Source organism: Microcebus murinus, chromosome 10 (genome assembly GCF_040939455.1).
Source record: "Microcebus murinus isolate Inina chromosome 10, M.murinus_Inina_mat1.0, whole genome shotgun sequence".
Taxonomy (NCBI): Eukaryota; Metazoa; Chordata; class Mammalia; order Primates; family Cheirogaleidae; genus Microcebus; species Microcebus murinus.
The window spans coordinates 56,107,537-56,124,180 of record NC_134113.1 but is presented as its reverse complement, the minus strand read 5'-3'; the positions used below and the strand labels follow the sequence as shown (position 1 = coordinate 56,124,180).

Below are 16,644 nucleotides of genomic sequence, written 5' to 3'. Positions count from 1 at the left end.
TTCTCTGACCAGGGGAACTAGGAGACCAAAAGCACAGAGAGAGTTCGTTACTTTGTTTTCTCTCTTTATCTTCTTGTTATTTGGTTCTCAAGGGAGATGTGGTCACAGGAAGTACAAGACAGAGAATAGAAACTAAAGTCCCAGATTTCCAGGCAGAGGAGCAAGAAGGGGAACACTTTAGAGCTGGAGAGTTTGGAAAACAACAGAAAAAAGAAGAAGCTCAATAAAGCTGTAGGGGGCTAAACCCCAACCTGCACATACATATATCTGACCCTGAACAGCATAGCAAAGATTCTAACAACTCATCTCTGGGATGTACCACTGCCCAGGTCTGAGATTGGCTACTACTGGCTGGTATATACATGAGACCAAAAGAAATAGCATGGCAAATACTTTGAAACTGAACTAATACTAGACCTCAGCCCACTGAAGGCAGGAAAGAATTTGCAACCTGAACCTAACTGGATTGAACCTAAAGAATTTGCAGCCTGAACCTAACTGCCTGCTAAAACAAACACACACAAAACATTCTCTATATGATTTAAACAAGATTCAAAGTCTCATAACAATATTCAAAATGTCCAGGATACAAATCCACATGACATACAAAGAAACTTGAAAACCTCAACATCTCATTAAAAAAAAAAAAAAAGAACCAAATTAAACTAGAAAATACAATAATAGAAATTTTAAAGTTCACTGGAGGGTTTAAAAGTATAACAGAGATGACAGAAAAGTCAAGGAACTTGAAAACAGACAAACAGAAATTAACCAAACTGAACAATAGAGAAAGAGAGAGAAAGAAACCAAAGTCTCAAGGACCCATGGAACAATATCAAAAGGGTTAACATTTGTATCACCAAAGACCCAAAAGGTAAGGAGAAAGAGGGTGGTGCACAAAAAATATTTGAGGAAACGATGGCTGAAAACTTCCTAAATTTGGTAAAAGGCATAAACTTATAGATTTAAGAAACTCGGTGAACACTAAATAGAATAAACTCAAAGAAATCCTTGCCCAAATACATCATAATCAATGAATACTAAAACAAAAAAATCTTGAAAACAGAGAAAAAGGGTGCCTTACACTTAGGTAAACAATAATTTGAATGACTGTGGATCTCTGATCAGAAATCATGGAGAACAAAAGGCAGTGAAACAACATTAAGCTCTGGGGGTTGAGGGGGAAAAACAAAAGAAACAACTGTCAACCCAGAATTCTATATCCAGTGAAAACATCTTTTAAAAATGATGATGAAATAAAGAAATTCAACATGAAGACCAAGATAATTTATCACCAGCAGACTACTCTAAAAAAAATGTTAAAAGGAAATTCTTCAGATGGAAGGAAAATGATTCTACAGGGAAACTTAGAACTTCAGGAAAGAAGGAAGAATAATAGAAATGGTAAATATCTAGGTAAATGTAATAGCCTATTTTACTCCTCCTAAGTTCTTTAAGATATGAATTATGGTTGAAGGCACAAATTATAACATTGTCAATGGGAGTTTTCAATGTATGTAGATGCAATATATATAAAAATTACAACATAACAGGGAGAAAGTAAAGGTACTAACATTTCTACATTCCACTTGAAGTGGTAATACATTAATTCTAAGCAGACTGAACACTTAAGTATGTATATTGTAATCACTAGTGTAACACTAAAATAACTGTATAATGGAACAGTAAAAAAAAATAGATAAAATAGAATACTAAAAAGTATTCAATCAGACAACTGACTTGTTTGAGAAAAAAAAAATTAAAAAAAAAAAAAGTATTCAAATATTCCAAAAGGGGACACAAATAGAAAACAAATAATAAAATGGTAGACCTAAATCCAAGCATATCAATAACTATATTAAATATAAATGATCTAAACACCAATTAGAATAGAGACTGTCATGGGGAGTTACTAATCAATGAGCATAAACCTTCAGTTATGTAAGATGAATAAATTCTAGAGATCTGCTATAAGACATTGTACCTATAGTTAAAATTTGTTAAGAGGGTAGATGTCATGTAAAGTGTTCTTGCCACAATACAACTAAAAAAAGGAAGAAGAAGAGAGATTGCCAGAATGGATTTAAAAAAAAAAAAAAGACATACTCTATGCTGTCTATCAGAAACTCACATTGAATATGATAATTGTACGTTAAAAATAAAAGGATATTAAATGTAATATGGTAGCCTGGACAGGATCCTAAAACAGAAAAAGGACATTAGTGGAAAACTTAGTGAAATCCAAAAGAAAAAGTATGTAGCTTACTTAATGGAGTATTATACCAATGTAAATGTCTCAGTTTTAATAAATGTATCATCGTTATATAAGACGTTAACATTAGACACAGCTGGGTGAAGAGCATCCAGAAACTCTTTTTACTATTTTTATGATACTTCTATAAAACTAAAATTACTTCAAAATAAAAATTTTTTTAAGTAAAAGGAGAAGAAAACAAATGTCATAAAAACATGAATCAACAAAAAGCTAGGATGGCTATATTAATATCAAATAAAGTAGACTTCAAAGCAAGGGAAATTACCAGGCATTAAATAATGGCAAAAGAGGGAGTTCCCTAGCACTCTGGGAAGCCAAGGTAGGAGGACTGCTTGAGGCCAGGAGTTGAAGACCAGCCTGAGCAAGAGTGAGATCCCATCTCTACAAAAAAACAAAAAATTAGACAGGTGGAGTGTTGCACGCCTATAGTCCCAGATACTCAGCATGCGGAGGCAGGAGAATCGCTTGAGCCTAGGAGTTTCAGGCTGTAGTGAGCTATGATGATGCCACTGTACTCTAGCTCAGGTGACAGAGAGAGACTCTATCTCAAAAAAAGTGTCAATTCACTAAAAGATATAACAATCCTGAATGTATATGTACCTAAAAAAAAGAACCTCAAAATATATCGACCAAAAACTGACTAAGGGACAAAATGAACAAATCCATAATTAGGGTTAGAGACTTCAATTTGCCTTTCTCAGTAATCCATATAACAAGTAGACAGAAAATAATCAAGATACAGAGTAACTAAACATCACCATCAACCAACTAGATATAACTGATATTCATAGAACATTCTACCTAACAACAGAACATATATTCTTTTCAAGTACACATGGAACACTCACCAAGCTAGATCATACCTGGGGTCATAAAACAAACCCTAACAAATTTTAAAATATTGAAATCATACAAAGTATATTCTGTAATCATAATGGAATAAACTAGAAATCAATAAAACAAAGGCACTGAAAAGATCTCTCAACACTCCAAACAACACACTTCTAAATAATCCCTAGATCAAAAGAAAGTCTTAAGAGAAATAAAAATTCAACAAATCAAAATTTTTTAAATGTAGCTATAGCAGTACTTAGAGGGAAATTTATAGCATTAAAAGCTTATATTAAAATTAGAAAAGAAGAAAAGTCTCAAATCAACAATCTAAGTTGCCACCTTAGAAAAACAGAAAAAGAAGAGTAACTCAAAACAAGCAGAAGGAAAATAAAGATAAGAACAGAAATCAACTACATTGAAACAGGAAAACAATAGAGGAAAATCAATATAGTCAAAAGCTGGTTCTTTCTAAAGATAAACAACATTGATAAGCCTCTAGCCAAACAAAGAAAAAAAAGAATGAATATACTCATTATCTATATCAGGAATGAAAGAAGGGATATCACTATAGACCTTATAGACCTACCCTCCAAACCCTTAATAACCATCACTCTACTTTCTGTCTATGAATTTGACTATTCTAGGTATCTCACATAAGTGGAGTCACACAATATTTGTCTTTTAGTATTATAAATTTTGGGGGAGATTTTTATCTTTATTTTTTTTTAATTGACACATAATAATTGTACATACTTATAGGGCACATAGTACTGTTTCCATACATACAATGTATAGTGATCAGATCAAGGTAATCAGCATATCCATTACCTCAAATATTTACCACTTCTTTATGTTGATCCATACTTTAAATTCTACAGATTTATACTAGATTTTTACAATACTCACAAAAGTCAGCATTCACTTCTCACAAATAAGAGTTCTTAACTGGTTCTGCAGTTAAACCATAAAAGAAAAAAGCAACTGGAAAGGCCTGACAACTCAACCTCTATGCAAACAGAAGCAGTACCTATAAGCTAATGGCTCTGGAATCCTGGCTGGAAATGTGACACAAACACTCCTTGCTCTCTGGGGATGATTTTTTTTTCCTTAAGATTTTACAACAGATTGCACTGAGTGATAAATGCACTGCTCTAAAAATAAATAAATAAATATTAAAAATTAGTAAACAGAGAAAACACCCTCCTCTGAGCACCAGCCTGGGCTAAAGGTATGGCTCCAGAGTAGAGCCCAAGTGGGGCACATACGTCACACTCCCTGCATGACTGCCATGCCTCCCCATTGGAAACCAGCAACGCAGCCTGTGGAGGCATGGGAGGTGGAAGACTGGCAACTACTACAATCTACAAGGGACAACATAAACCAAAGACTTACTAATGACCAGGAAGGTGCATATGCCAAGAACAAAGCATATCAGCCCCGGTTCCACTGGATATAATCTAATTAAAATTAAAGATGGAAAACACTCATTTAATTAATAGCAAGTCTTTGGTATCTACACATCACACAAAGATGGACTTATTTTCTTTGACCTATAAGGCTTTTACATAATTTCTAAATGTCAGGAGTCTACATTAAGATCCTAAAATAAAAGAAACCTTCCACCCTTGGGCACCTATGGCTAAAGTTTCCTGTGTGAGTCAGAAAAAAAAAGGCCTTGTAAGGTAAGCAAAATACTCATAACATCATTGTACTTTGTTTCCCTACTACACTACTTAATCATTCAATCTGTGCATTTACTAAAACCCTCCTTGGATTTTAGACAACCCACTCCCTCATTTCTAGAGACAAGGAAGAAGAAATATTACAAATGGAAAGTTAAAAAATAAAAAAATCTATAGATCTACTAAAATATCACTTGCACTAGAATATCCAGATTAATAAAATAGATTGCTGATATTCAGCTAAGCAGTCTTTATGAACTTTCCTCATCCCTTAAGAATGCTTCCCCAAGAGACTATTGTTTAATACTTTCTTAATCAGTTACTTTGAGCATTCAAACTAGGAGACAGGTACAAACTTACACAATGACTGCACAGAGAACTTCTGAATGGAATTACTGTAAGTGTGCTTTGCATCCCTAAAAACAGTGCTAAATTTATTAACATCTTGTACATGTACTCTGTTTGCTCTACTGGTTCTACAGCAAAGCATGGGGACTTTTGCCAACTGAAATCAAACTGTGGTACATGTAATGGAATTTGTAAGAACTCAGTAACTTTAGTGGTGAGAAGGAAAATAATTTTAACAAATTAAATAAGATTTTTTTAGGTATATTAAATTTCTTTCTGTCTTTTTTTTTTTTTTTTTTTTTTTTTTTTTTTTTTTTGAGACAGAGTCTCACTCTGTTGCTCAGGCTAGAGTGCCGTGGTGTCAGCTTAGCTCACAGCAACCTCAAACTCCTAGGCTCAAGCAATCCTACTGCCTCAGCCTCCTGAGTGGCTGAGACCACAGGCATGCGCCACCATGCCCGGATAATTTTTTCTATATGTTTTTAGTTGGTCAATTAATTTCTTTCTATTTTTAGTAGAGACGGGGGTCTCGCTCTTGCTCAGGCTGGTTTTGAACTCCTGACCTTGAGCGATCCACCCGCCTTGGCCTCCCAGAGTGCTAGGATTAAAGGCGTGAGCCACCACAACCAGCCCATATTAAATTTCTGATGTGCTTTTCTTTAGGTGTATTCTATTATTTTGATGTATATGTTCTGCTATTCCAATCATCCCTTATTTTTTCTTATTCAAAGATCTTTACTGACTAGAAAAGGCAGGAACAGACCCCAAACCCCCTCAGTTCAGCCTTCGCTCTAAATTACCACTATATGCTGAAATTGTATGTTAGGGCCCACTGGCCATTGTCTTGTACCCTAGCTATACCAAGAAGTTCATGCAAGTCAAGTCTAACATTTTTCATCCACAGCCCAAGATTCAGTACCCAAAATAGAAAACAACAGCAGTGGCTGATAAGGCCTTGTCTTCTTTCCCCGTTTTCATCTATTAGAATTCTTTCAGTTGCTACCTTTAACATAGCCTGCAATTTCAAATACTATGGCTATCATGAAGCACATGGAATATAAGCAAATGATCAAAAATTGGAATCCACTGAGTTTTAGTAAGGACAAAATAGTCATCTACCAAGTCAATGAAAAGGTGCATAATTCTTGCCCCTTTACCCTCCAAACTGAAGGTTAGTTGAGAATGTCAGGGAGAATGACAAGTTACGTATCTATAAATGGATTGAAAGACTCCAAAATAAGGGTAAAGATCCACAAACAAAGATTAAATAATCTTTATAAGTGACAGCGTAGAGAATAAAGTTCAGAAGATAGGTTTTCCTGCAAGAAATAACATTAAAACCTCAAGGGCGAAAAAACCCTCTGCAGAGAAATGATTAGAAAACTAGAAACAGGGCTCACACCTATAATTCTAGCACTTTGGGAGGCCGAGGTGGCAGCATCGATTGAGGCCAGGAATTCAAGACCAGTCTGAGCAAAAATGAGACCTCATCTCCATAAAAAATAGTAAAATTAGCTGGGCCTGGTGGCACACGCCTGTAGTCCCAGCTATTTGGGAGGTTGAGGCAGGAGGATCGCTTGAGCCCAGGAGTTTGAGGTTGTAGTGAGCTACGATGATGCCATGCACTCTAGCTTGGGTGACAGAGTAAGACCCTGTCTTGAAAAGAAAAGAAAAGAAAAAAAGAAAAGAAAAGAAAAGGAAAGAAAAGAAAAGAAAAGAAAAGAAAAGAAAAGAAAAGAAAAGAAAAGAAAAGAAAAGAAAAGAAAAGAAAAGAAAATTAGAAATAAAGAGAGCTTGTGCTCTAGACTGCCAATATGTATTACAGAACCTACTTCCTCAGATTTTCAAAATAGGAGATTCTCTGTCTCTAAACTTTAAAACAGCAAAATAATCCTTTAACTACTCCCTTTCCCTTTTCCCTAAGTTCTATTGAATCTTCCTATAAACTATTTCTTAGATTAGAAAAATGTTAAACACACACATCCATGTGACACACATACAAAATTATATTTACTTTCCTTGCTTCCCATCCTTATCACCATTACATTAGTCCACACCTTCATCACTACCCAGCTAGGACAAATTTAGCCAACTAACTAGATTTCTATCCCTCACTCTATTCCACCCTATTAGACACTGCTGACCAATATTCCTAAAACATTTCAGCAAAGCTTTGACCATCTGTCATTCTATATTCCCTCAAAAATTTTCTACAACATTCTCTGTCACCGTGAACAAAACTGCAAAAAGCCCTTAATGTTTGGCTAACTCTACCCTATCTTTGCAAGCTAATCTGCTACAGAGAGATTCTATCACAGCCCAACTGGTTTGTTCACTATTCTCCCAAATCACTTTGTATATTCTCACCTTCTCATTTTGGCTCACACTGATCTACCCAGCCATTCTGTAAAGCCTAGCTCAAATCATACTTTTTCCATAAACCTGTCTCCAATCATATCTGTTGAAGCTCACTATTTTCTCTAAAAAATCAGTTTACATATTAACTATACCACTTATTTGGCAACTAAGCTCTTTTTAATTTTTTTAATCATGAATCATTATGAAAACCTTTCCTTATTAAACACTTTGTGTTTATGACTTATTTTGCCAAATAAATAAGTTCCTAGAACATAAAGTCTGTCTTTATATATATATGTATCTCTCTCTCAATACCTGTCACAATGCCTCACCAGTAGTTGCAACTCAGTAAGTATTTGTTGACTGGTGTGGTCAGGACAAGTGATTTATAGTTTGCTTTAGAAAGCAATGGACCAATAGTTCTCAGGTCCATGTCTTCCTCTATACTTTTATTTTAAATAGATAATTCTCTAATGGAATCCTAAAAAGGAATGTAGTTAGTAGAAAAGGCTGCTTCAGTTCAAACTAACATTTTACATTAAATAAGCTGAGAAATTAGAATATAAGTTTCACTAAGAAAAATAAAACATAGAGGGAGTATGTATATCATTAGGAAAGTGGGGGGATTAATTGATCTAAGATGATCTAGAAAAAGTTCAAACCCCCAGCTATTTTAATAGTCTTTCTTAAAAGACAATGGAAATAATTGTGTTGGGGGCAGGGGAAGATAATGTGTATGTATATATGCATAAATGTATGCAGGAAAGTTTACAAGAGAAATTAGGAACAGTAGTAGCCATTATGGAGTGTGCACTAGATGACTGGGAGACAGTAAAAGAAGACTCAACTTTGAACCTTCTAATTTTTGAACTCTGTGCCTCTGTTAACTATTCAAATAAATACATATAAAAGATATATTTCAAGACATAGAGTGGGAGAAAAACCGACAGAGTCTTTTGAAAAAAATATTTTTGTGTTTAATGACTAAAAATTCTTTTTTAAAAAAAGAGAGAACGAAAGAAACATTTAAGAATGTCACTACATTTTTTGCCATAAAGCCAAGATAACATTCTCTTTTTCTCAATGCAGAGATCAGATAAATAAAGCAATCTACAGCAAAGTTCTAGCAGAGCTAAATAAAACTAAAAAACAGCAACAAAAACCACCTTCCTAAGGTTCTGTGCCCTGTCCAGATGATGAGGATCACTCTAGTTCAGGAATACCCAAAGTAGTCTTCAGAGGGGAGTGAACACCTCCTCTTAAAATATGAGCAGCTCCCCATGTTCACATTGAAATGTCCTTGTCCATTTTCACTTTTCTTATTCAGTTTTTCTCACTCTTTCCCTCTGATGATTCCTCACACTTCCAACACTTTCTCCCCTCCCTATCATGATACCTATCTTTAAAAATGCCTTGCTATCTGCAAAGCATCTTTCCTAGAAACAACACATTATGCCTCTTTTAGTATTCACCAAGTCGTAGGAAATCCAATTGAGAATTCTGTAGCGAATGAGATTTCTGGGTATTCTGACCTCTGAAAAAGTTCTACCAGTTTCATTTGCAACCTGCTTAATTTTTTTCTGCAATTTAATAATAATGCATCAATTCATTTTCATTGAAAAGCCTTTCATTCAGCTTCTTGCTAAGACAAAAAGACAGTACTAAATGTAACACAAAAGCCTGTTGCATTATCCTTAATTGAAGAATTCCTCCTGAAATAAGGAGCTAACCATATAATAAATTAAGCCCTATTTATTTACAGGGCTGTTGCTCAGTAAAATGAAGGAAAAATGTTATTTTACACTGGCTTGCAGTGAACATCAAGCTTTTAGAGGCTAGCTTTCTACTGTCTGTACTATTAAAATAAGGAGAGAATAAGAATAGATAAAATATGAAGTGCTTTTTCACTGATAAAGTAGTTGCCATCTCTTCCATTATCAATCATTATCTAAAAATTAAAAGCAACATTTTCATTCTGACTTTTTCTCCCTTCCTAAGTTCACTCTGGTGGAAACACTAATGATCAATTAAATACCCAAAATGTAGTGAAAAGGAGGAAAATAAATGACTCTATAATTCACAAGCTTGATAATCTATCCCCAGATAAATAAGCATTCACTATACTTCTCTAATGTTCTTATTCCCCAGGAACTCAAAAGATTTTACAGCATAAAAACTGCACTAATCAGCTGAACATGAAAGGAGCCTGTTAATATGTCTTTTGAGGGATTTTAGTGCTTTCCATTTCCAGATCCTGGGATAAGCCCAATGAACACAGGATGCCTACCACCAATAGTGATTACAAAGTGCGCCAAACCTCTCCACCTAACATTTTAGTCATCCCACCCCAATCAACTCCTTCCACAACAATAGAGCTTCAGTCCCAAACTAATAAAAAGTACCTCTTAGATTCTCAGGCTTTCAGCTTTTATCTCATTCTACTCTCCTCCATATGCCTAAGGAAAATCTTAAATATTATCCTCTTTGCACTTCTAGCCCAAAGTCTTCCCAGAACAATTTCTGCTCTAACTCACTGCCCCACCCCCTGCACTAATCCCCAGTATATTCTGTTCTCTGAGTCCTACATCAATTTCAGCCTTGCATAAGCAAAGACATCCAGGTGATAGTGGCCATAATTCCCTACAGTCCTGGTTACAATCTAGGTTGGCAATACGAGAGCATTTATGAGCAGCCAAGTGTATGTATTTACATGCAGAAGACATGGATAAAGATAGGCAGACATCAAGACATGATGACCTTTTTAAAAGTAGCTAGGATCAATGCCTCCTATTTCATCCATATTCTATTTATTGATATATCTTCTGTTCATTTCCCCTCATCCTTCCTACTTCTAAAATGCTCTACTTCAAAGATACTTTTGCCCTCCCTTTGCCTATCCCAGAATCTTTCATTATGCCCACTCACTAAGATATGTTTAGCTACCTAGGATAATGATAAATTCTTAAAATAAAACCAAAATTGTTCACATTACTTGGTTATATGAACATCAGAATATAACACCATTTAATGGGGAAAATCTTTAAGTGTGAGTCAACCAACGTGGGTACCAGTCTCCACTATACCACATAAACAGCCTTTAGCCCTCGACAATTCCCTTAAGCTCTTCAATACTCAGTTTCTTCAACTATAAAATGGGTAGGCAGAGTAAGATTTGCCTTACCTAACTCAAACAATCGACAGATAGAGGTTTGTTTTAAAACAAACATAGAGTAATAATTACCAAAGGTGGATGGTTACCTGTGAGACCTAAATGTATGAAATCCATTCAAATAAAGCAGTTCAAGGACTATATAATAGGGAAACCTAAAATGGTGCTGAAGACAGAAGCAACTCCAAACTCATATAATCCCTATCTACAATTTAAAAATCCCACTCAAGTCAGAATTAAGGGATGCCTCAGTCTTTGCATCCATTCCACCTTCAGCTCCCAGGATATAGCTAAGAACAGCCCAGTTGCCTGTCAGCTGGTAACTGCCAAAGTGTTCCTTTTAGGTAAAGAGTCTCATTCTAGCATAGTTTGGGAATGAACAAGGAAAGAGTTACTTTGGTGACTGAATTTACACTGCGGTGGTGGAGGCAAGCACATCAATTACACAGTAAAACTTTCCTCTTTTTAGACCAGCAGTGTCCATCCAAGTTAGGGTATCTACGGATCCTATCCTCTACGCCACACTGAAGATACAGCAACTGTCTGCTTTTAAGACTACTGAAATTTATTTAATACAGTACATATAGACTGTATCAAATACACGTATAAATACACACTAAGCTGCTAAATCTCTAGAGGAAAGGAACTGATATATTTTGAGCTCTACGTGTCAGAAACCATAAGGAAACAGAGATTTCATTTAATCCCCACAAACACCCTACAGCGTAGGTATTATTATTCCTATTTTTATAGATGAGACCACGGAAGCTCAGATTAAATAATTTGCCCAAGGTCACAAAGCTAGTAAGTAGCAGAGTCAGGATTTGAACTTAGTTTTGTCTGACTCCAAAGCCCATACTGTTTCTGACTTTTTCTTTGCAATGGTGTAACTACAGCAACCTTCTTGGGTCTCATTTCACCTTAATCCCTGACACAGTACTTAACTATGTGTCTCTATAACTTCACAAAGAGACAGTGAAAATTTTTCCAGAAACCACATTTTATTGTCTTTTCTTTTCCTGCATTGACTTCCTATTCTTCCACATACTTTTTTGTTTTTTAGGTTAAATCACTGGGCTAGACCTAAGAGACTACCATACAACATTTCAGCAATTAATAAACCCAAAGGGTGAAAGTTCTGTTTCCTTTCTTTAACACTTTAACAGCAATAGTTTTTGAGCATGGTATTATTTTCTAAGCTGGTGCTTACCATTTAATAAGAGTGTTAGTGCCTACTACAATGCCTTACACATAGTAGGTACAGAGTGAGACTATTGATTCATTGAGAAAAGCTTTCTTTATTCCTCTAATTAATATGCTAAATTTAAATCAAGAGACTTTACAGGAGTCCAATTCTATGAGTGAATTCTTTCACATTAAAGATGATTTTGTTGAAAATTTAAAAGGATTAAGAAAAAGGTAAATTAGGACTGGGTGCAGTGGCTCATGCCTATAATCTTAGCACTTTGGGAGGATCACTTGAGCCCAGGAGTTCAAGAGATCAGCCTGGGCAATAGCAAGCCTCAGTCTCTACAAAAAATACAAAAATTAGCCAGGCATGGTGGCACAAGCCTGTAGTCCCAGCTATTCAAGAGGCTGAGCCAGGAGGATTGCTTGAGCCCAGGAGTTAGAGGTTGCAGTGAACTGTGATGACACCACTGCACTCTAGCCCAGACAGGAGAGCAAGACCCTGTCTCAGGAAAAAAAAAAAAAAAGGAAAAAAGGAAATTATAATATAACAATCTAGTGTTTAAGTCTCTAAACAACCAAGTAGAAGCTGACGAAATTAAGAGCTTAAACAGCTTGGTTTAAAATATTATCATTCTGAATAACTTTTATAAGTGCTTCCTGACTTCTCTATGGAAAAAAAAGACTGAAAAAACACAATCAAACTTGGACAATTATTTTGCTTAAGATGGTAAGACTAAGGATGACTTTTTCTTTCTGTTTTTACATATATTAAAATTTTTATGCAATAAGTATTTTTATAATTATGGTAACTGATCTCACTCTGGATAAACTTTGTATTTTTGACACTGTGTATATAATGTAGGTTTGTTGTCTTTAGACATAATCCATACAAATTAAGTATTCATTAATTCAAACACATGCCTTCCAGAACTGTTATGTAATATCAGCACATTAAAGATAATTATGTTTCTTTCCATTCACAAGTTTTTCTTTCTTTAGATAGACATGTCTCTATCTTCATATTCTTTTCAAGTAAGTATAGGATTTTTGTACAATCTCTATAGAATATCGATTCTCATTCTTTTTTTGGTAACAAGCACAAGAATAACATTTGCCCCTGATATAGCCTCAGTTTACACACCTTTCAACTTTATGTATGTTACCTTTTCACTGAGATTAAAATACTTCAATCACTGTGGAATATGAATAGAATGAGCTACATTATATGGTAGTAAATTCCCTACCAGTGGCGGTATTCAAAGTAGAGATGTCCTATAAAGGGGATGCCTGTGTTGGGTGGGAAGTTGTACTAGCTGGAGCTAATGGCCTCTTTCCTGTTCTATTTTGAAATAGTTTTGGGGACAAATCTACTTTAGTATTACAATAGATCATATACTGGTCTCTCCTGCGTCGAGTCCCTTTCCCAGCTCATCTTCTCAACCCAGAGAAGATGCCCTTGTGATCCAGCTTAACTTAGTGAGCTATCAAATTACTTCTTGTGGAGACTGAATTTCCATAATATTAAAGTTTCTTGCTATTTAAAATGATTGAAACGAGATGAAATAATGCAGTCATCAAAATGTCACTGTATAACTTACATATGGATCTGTTGCAGCCTGTAAAACACTGTCTCCATGAGGGATAGCCAAAATGAAGAGTTATGTGGGAGTAATAAAATAACAAGGCCTTCAACCTCGAAAGCCTACTGATGATAAAAAGCAAAGAAAAACCCAATCATGTCCCGCGTTTGTGCACTTCACGGCAGGACTGGCCAGGGAACTGTCCTTTCAGCACCACAGCAAGAAACCCTAGTACAAGCCTAAACACAAGGAAACCCAAAGCTGAACCATGAGAAAAATTTGTTCAGGGTCCTACAAGAAAAGCAACAAGCAACTGCATGGTTGTTTTTAAGTATGTTGTATTACACTTCATTACCCTTCATTAATTGAAAATAAAATCCTCCAAATATTTTTATAAAAGTTGACAAAACCACAAATGAAAACCAAAGCCACTCAAATGAAACCCAAGAAGCCAAAAACTGGCTTTGCACCATTATTGCTTTGCAACACCAGCTCTACTAAGAAACATGACACATTTACATATACCCTAAATCAGATGTTCAGAGAACATGGAACATGCTTTCAGCCCTCTCCAGGGAGGGCCTCAATTTCTAGGACAGAGAATGCTCGCTGAACACCAAACCATCACTACCACCCCCCTCCCAAGCAATCAAATCCTCTTTCAGGGAGAACTGAAGGCCTTATAGGTCATGAGTTCCAAAGAAAAAACGCTGCAGTATTTCAAGAACCAGGTTACAGGCAATGTGCTACAAAGCTTTCAGCATTTTAAGTCTGATTCCCCCAAGATTCCTACCAGGGTGGTACTGGGTGATAATGTTATCCAGCCATTTGCATTACACATCAAAAAAAAAATTTTTTTTGAGGAAAGAAAGAACTCCCCTCCCCCAGTATCTTCTAATGCACGTGGAGAAAAGAGAACTAGAGAAAGATTGTGAGCCAGTGAAAAATCTACCACACCCGAAATCTCCCTTGGAAAGCTAAAACATCCCCCAGATCTAACACACCACTACCTCTCCAGAGGCTCTTCAGGTTCAAACTTGAGAAAACATTTATAAAAAAGCACTCTCTCCCTTTGCCCCCAAGGCCGTCACCCACACTTCCTGCTTCCATCCCTGACTCTTTGGTGCCCACTGTACATTAAAAGCAGTTTTCCTTGTGTGGCAGAGCCAGCTCCATGCTAATTATTTCTCCCTCCCCCTGAATTTAGCCAGATGCAAAGTTTCGTCTACCCTCCCCCCAAGCAGATGACATCCATTTATTATGAACACTGATGCGAATCTTGGAATCTCCAGATATAAAATGTATTCCCCCATGCTTCAAAAACTGCAGTGTAAGTGTGAAGAGGGCACAGGGTGGAGTAGTCGGAAGGAATGCATGGTTTGAAGAATCCTATTTATCAGGCTGAAAAATGGTTCTCATTCCATCCCAACTCAAAGCTGGGGCCCTGAAGGGGTCTCACAGCCCTGGCAAGCCCCCGGAAAGTTAGCTGCCAAGTCTTTCAGCCGGTGGTTGCTGCTGGCAATGGAGGGGATGGAGCTGAGCTCTCAGGAGAAATGCAGAGGCTTTGCGGTCCCCTAAGGTACCATGAGAACTAGAGGAGGGTCCAAGCCTGTGGAGCTGGGCAAGCAGTCCTGTACCCCAACGCTAACAAGAAGCCAAGGGTGCTGCCGCTGGTGGTAAGGTGGGGGAGGGAAGGGAGAGAGGAGGAGAGGAACAAGCTCTGCATCGGGTGGCGTAGGGGTGGGGGTGGGGGAAGGGGATATTCTGAAAGTGATGTGCTCCCTAATGCAGGAATCTTAGTCGGCCGAAAAAGGTCCCGGGAGCCCCCAACACAGTGCCAGAGCACACGGCTGGGTGGGAGACGGACGCTTCTGAGTAAAGGACAGGGTTAGTCTTGGCTGCCCAAAGAACCCAGGAGCCCCAGGCTTCTGCAGTTGGTAGCAATCTGTAGCCCGATGAGGGAGAAGGATGCAGTAAGACATGGGGGAGGGGGTAGAGCTGAGGGGCTGCTGTAGGAAGATCCCCACAGCGCTGTCCTTCCCAGTGCAGCCCGGCGAAGGGCCCCGTGTCTGCCCCGGTTCTGGGGGGAAAGTGGGGGACTGCACCATGAAGGGGCGCCGAGGGCAGGCCCGTGTCCCTCAATGTAACCAAGGGACGAAGGGAGCGAGGGTGTCCGGGGTGGGGGCCGGTGGTTCTCAATTCTCCTAAGAGACCCCCAGTAAACAGAGTAGAAGGAAGCAAGACTTCCAAACACCTGTCCAAATCAGAGAGGGCAGAACCCGGCTCCTCGGCCCCTCCAGCCCCGCCGCGCACTCTGCGGCAAAGCCCCTGACTGGACACGGGCGAGCCCCGCTCAAGGGTCCCGAGGTGAGCAGGGAACGCGGCGGCCAAGGAGCTGCGCCGGAGCGGGGGCTCTGGGGCGACTTACGGCAGCGGCGGCGGCGAAGGAGGCAGCGGCGGCCCTAGCGCGGGGCCCAGGAGGCGCGGCCGGACTGCAGAGGCGCGGAGGCTGCTGCGGGCGGGACTGCGGTGGGCGCCATCTTGGAGCGCTCCCCGCGCCCGCCCCCCGCGCCGCCCGAGTCCTTGCATAATTGATGACTCGCGCCCGCCGCGCGCCGCCGCGCGCGCGCCGCCCGCCCCGCCCCCGCGCGACCCCTCAGCGCGCGCCCCCCGTCCGGCCGCCCCCGCCCCGCGCCCCCGCGCCCCACCTACCCCTGCAGGGCGCGCCCGCTCGCCCGCAGCGCGCCGCGCCGCCCGCCCGCCGGCTCTCAGGCTCGCGTCCCCGCGCAGCCGGCACCGGATCCCGGACGAGGGAGCAGGGCGCCGGCAGGGGGCGCCGTGCCCGAGCGCCAGCGAGCGTCCCCGCCCCGCCCCCACGACGCCCTCGCCGGGCCGCGCAGGGGGCGGGGACTGGCCGCGAGACGCCGGCTGGCCGCCCGCCCGCCCGGGCGTTGGGACCCAAAGGGTGCTTTTTTGATTGGTGTGCCCCGTGGCCCTTGCCAACGCTAGGTCTTCTCTTTTTTCCGAGCACACCCAGCAATAGTGCAATGCTCCGTGGTCGGAGTTTCTGACATCTTTAAACACAAGAAACTCAATTTACGTGCTCTTTGGCCAACTGAACAAACGCAGAAGTCTACCAACAGCAGGTGGGGGCTTGTGTTTCAGCCAACAGGGGCCTGGTACGAGGAGTGGGGAGACTCTGCTTTC

General features: G+C 39.2%; 1 protein-coding gene across 2 annotated transcripts in view; it reads right to left on the bottom strand.

Annotated features, from left to right (window-relative positions):
* Positions 1-15,997, bottom strand: part of SCN8A (sodium voltage-gated channel alpha subunit 8) — a 177,417-nt gene extending 161,420 nt beyond the window's left edge. For both annotated transcript variants that reach the window (XM_076007281.1, XM_076007280.1), the window contains exon 1: positions 15,866-15,997. The gene's annotated coding sequence lies outside the window, so the exon portion shown is untranslated. The remainder of the gene's footprint in view (positions 1-15,865) is intronic.
* Positions 15,998-16,644: the final 647 nt, after the last annotated feature.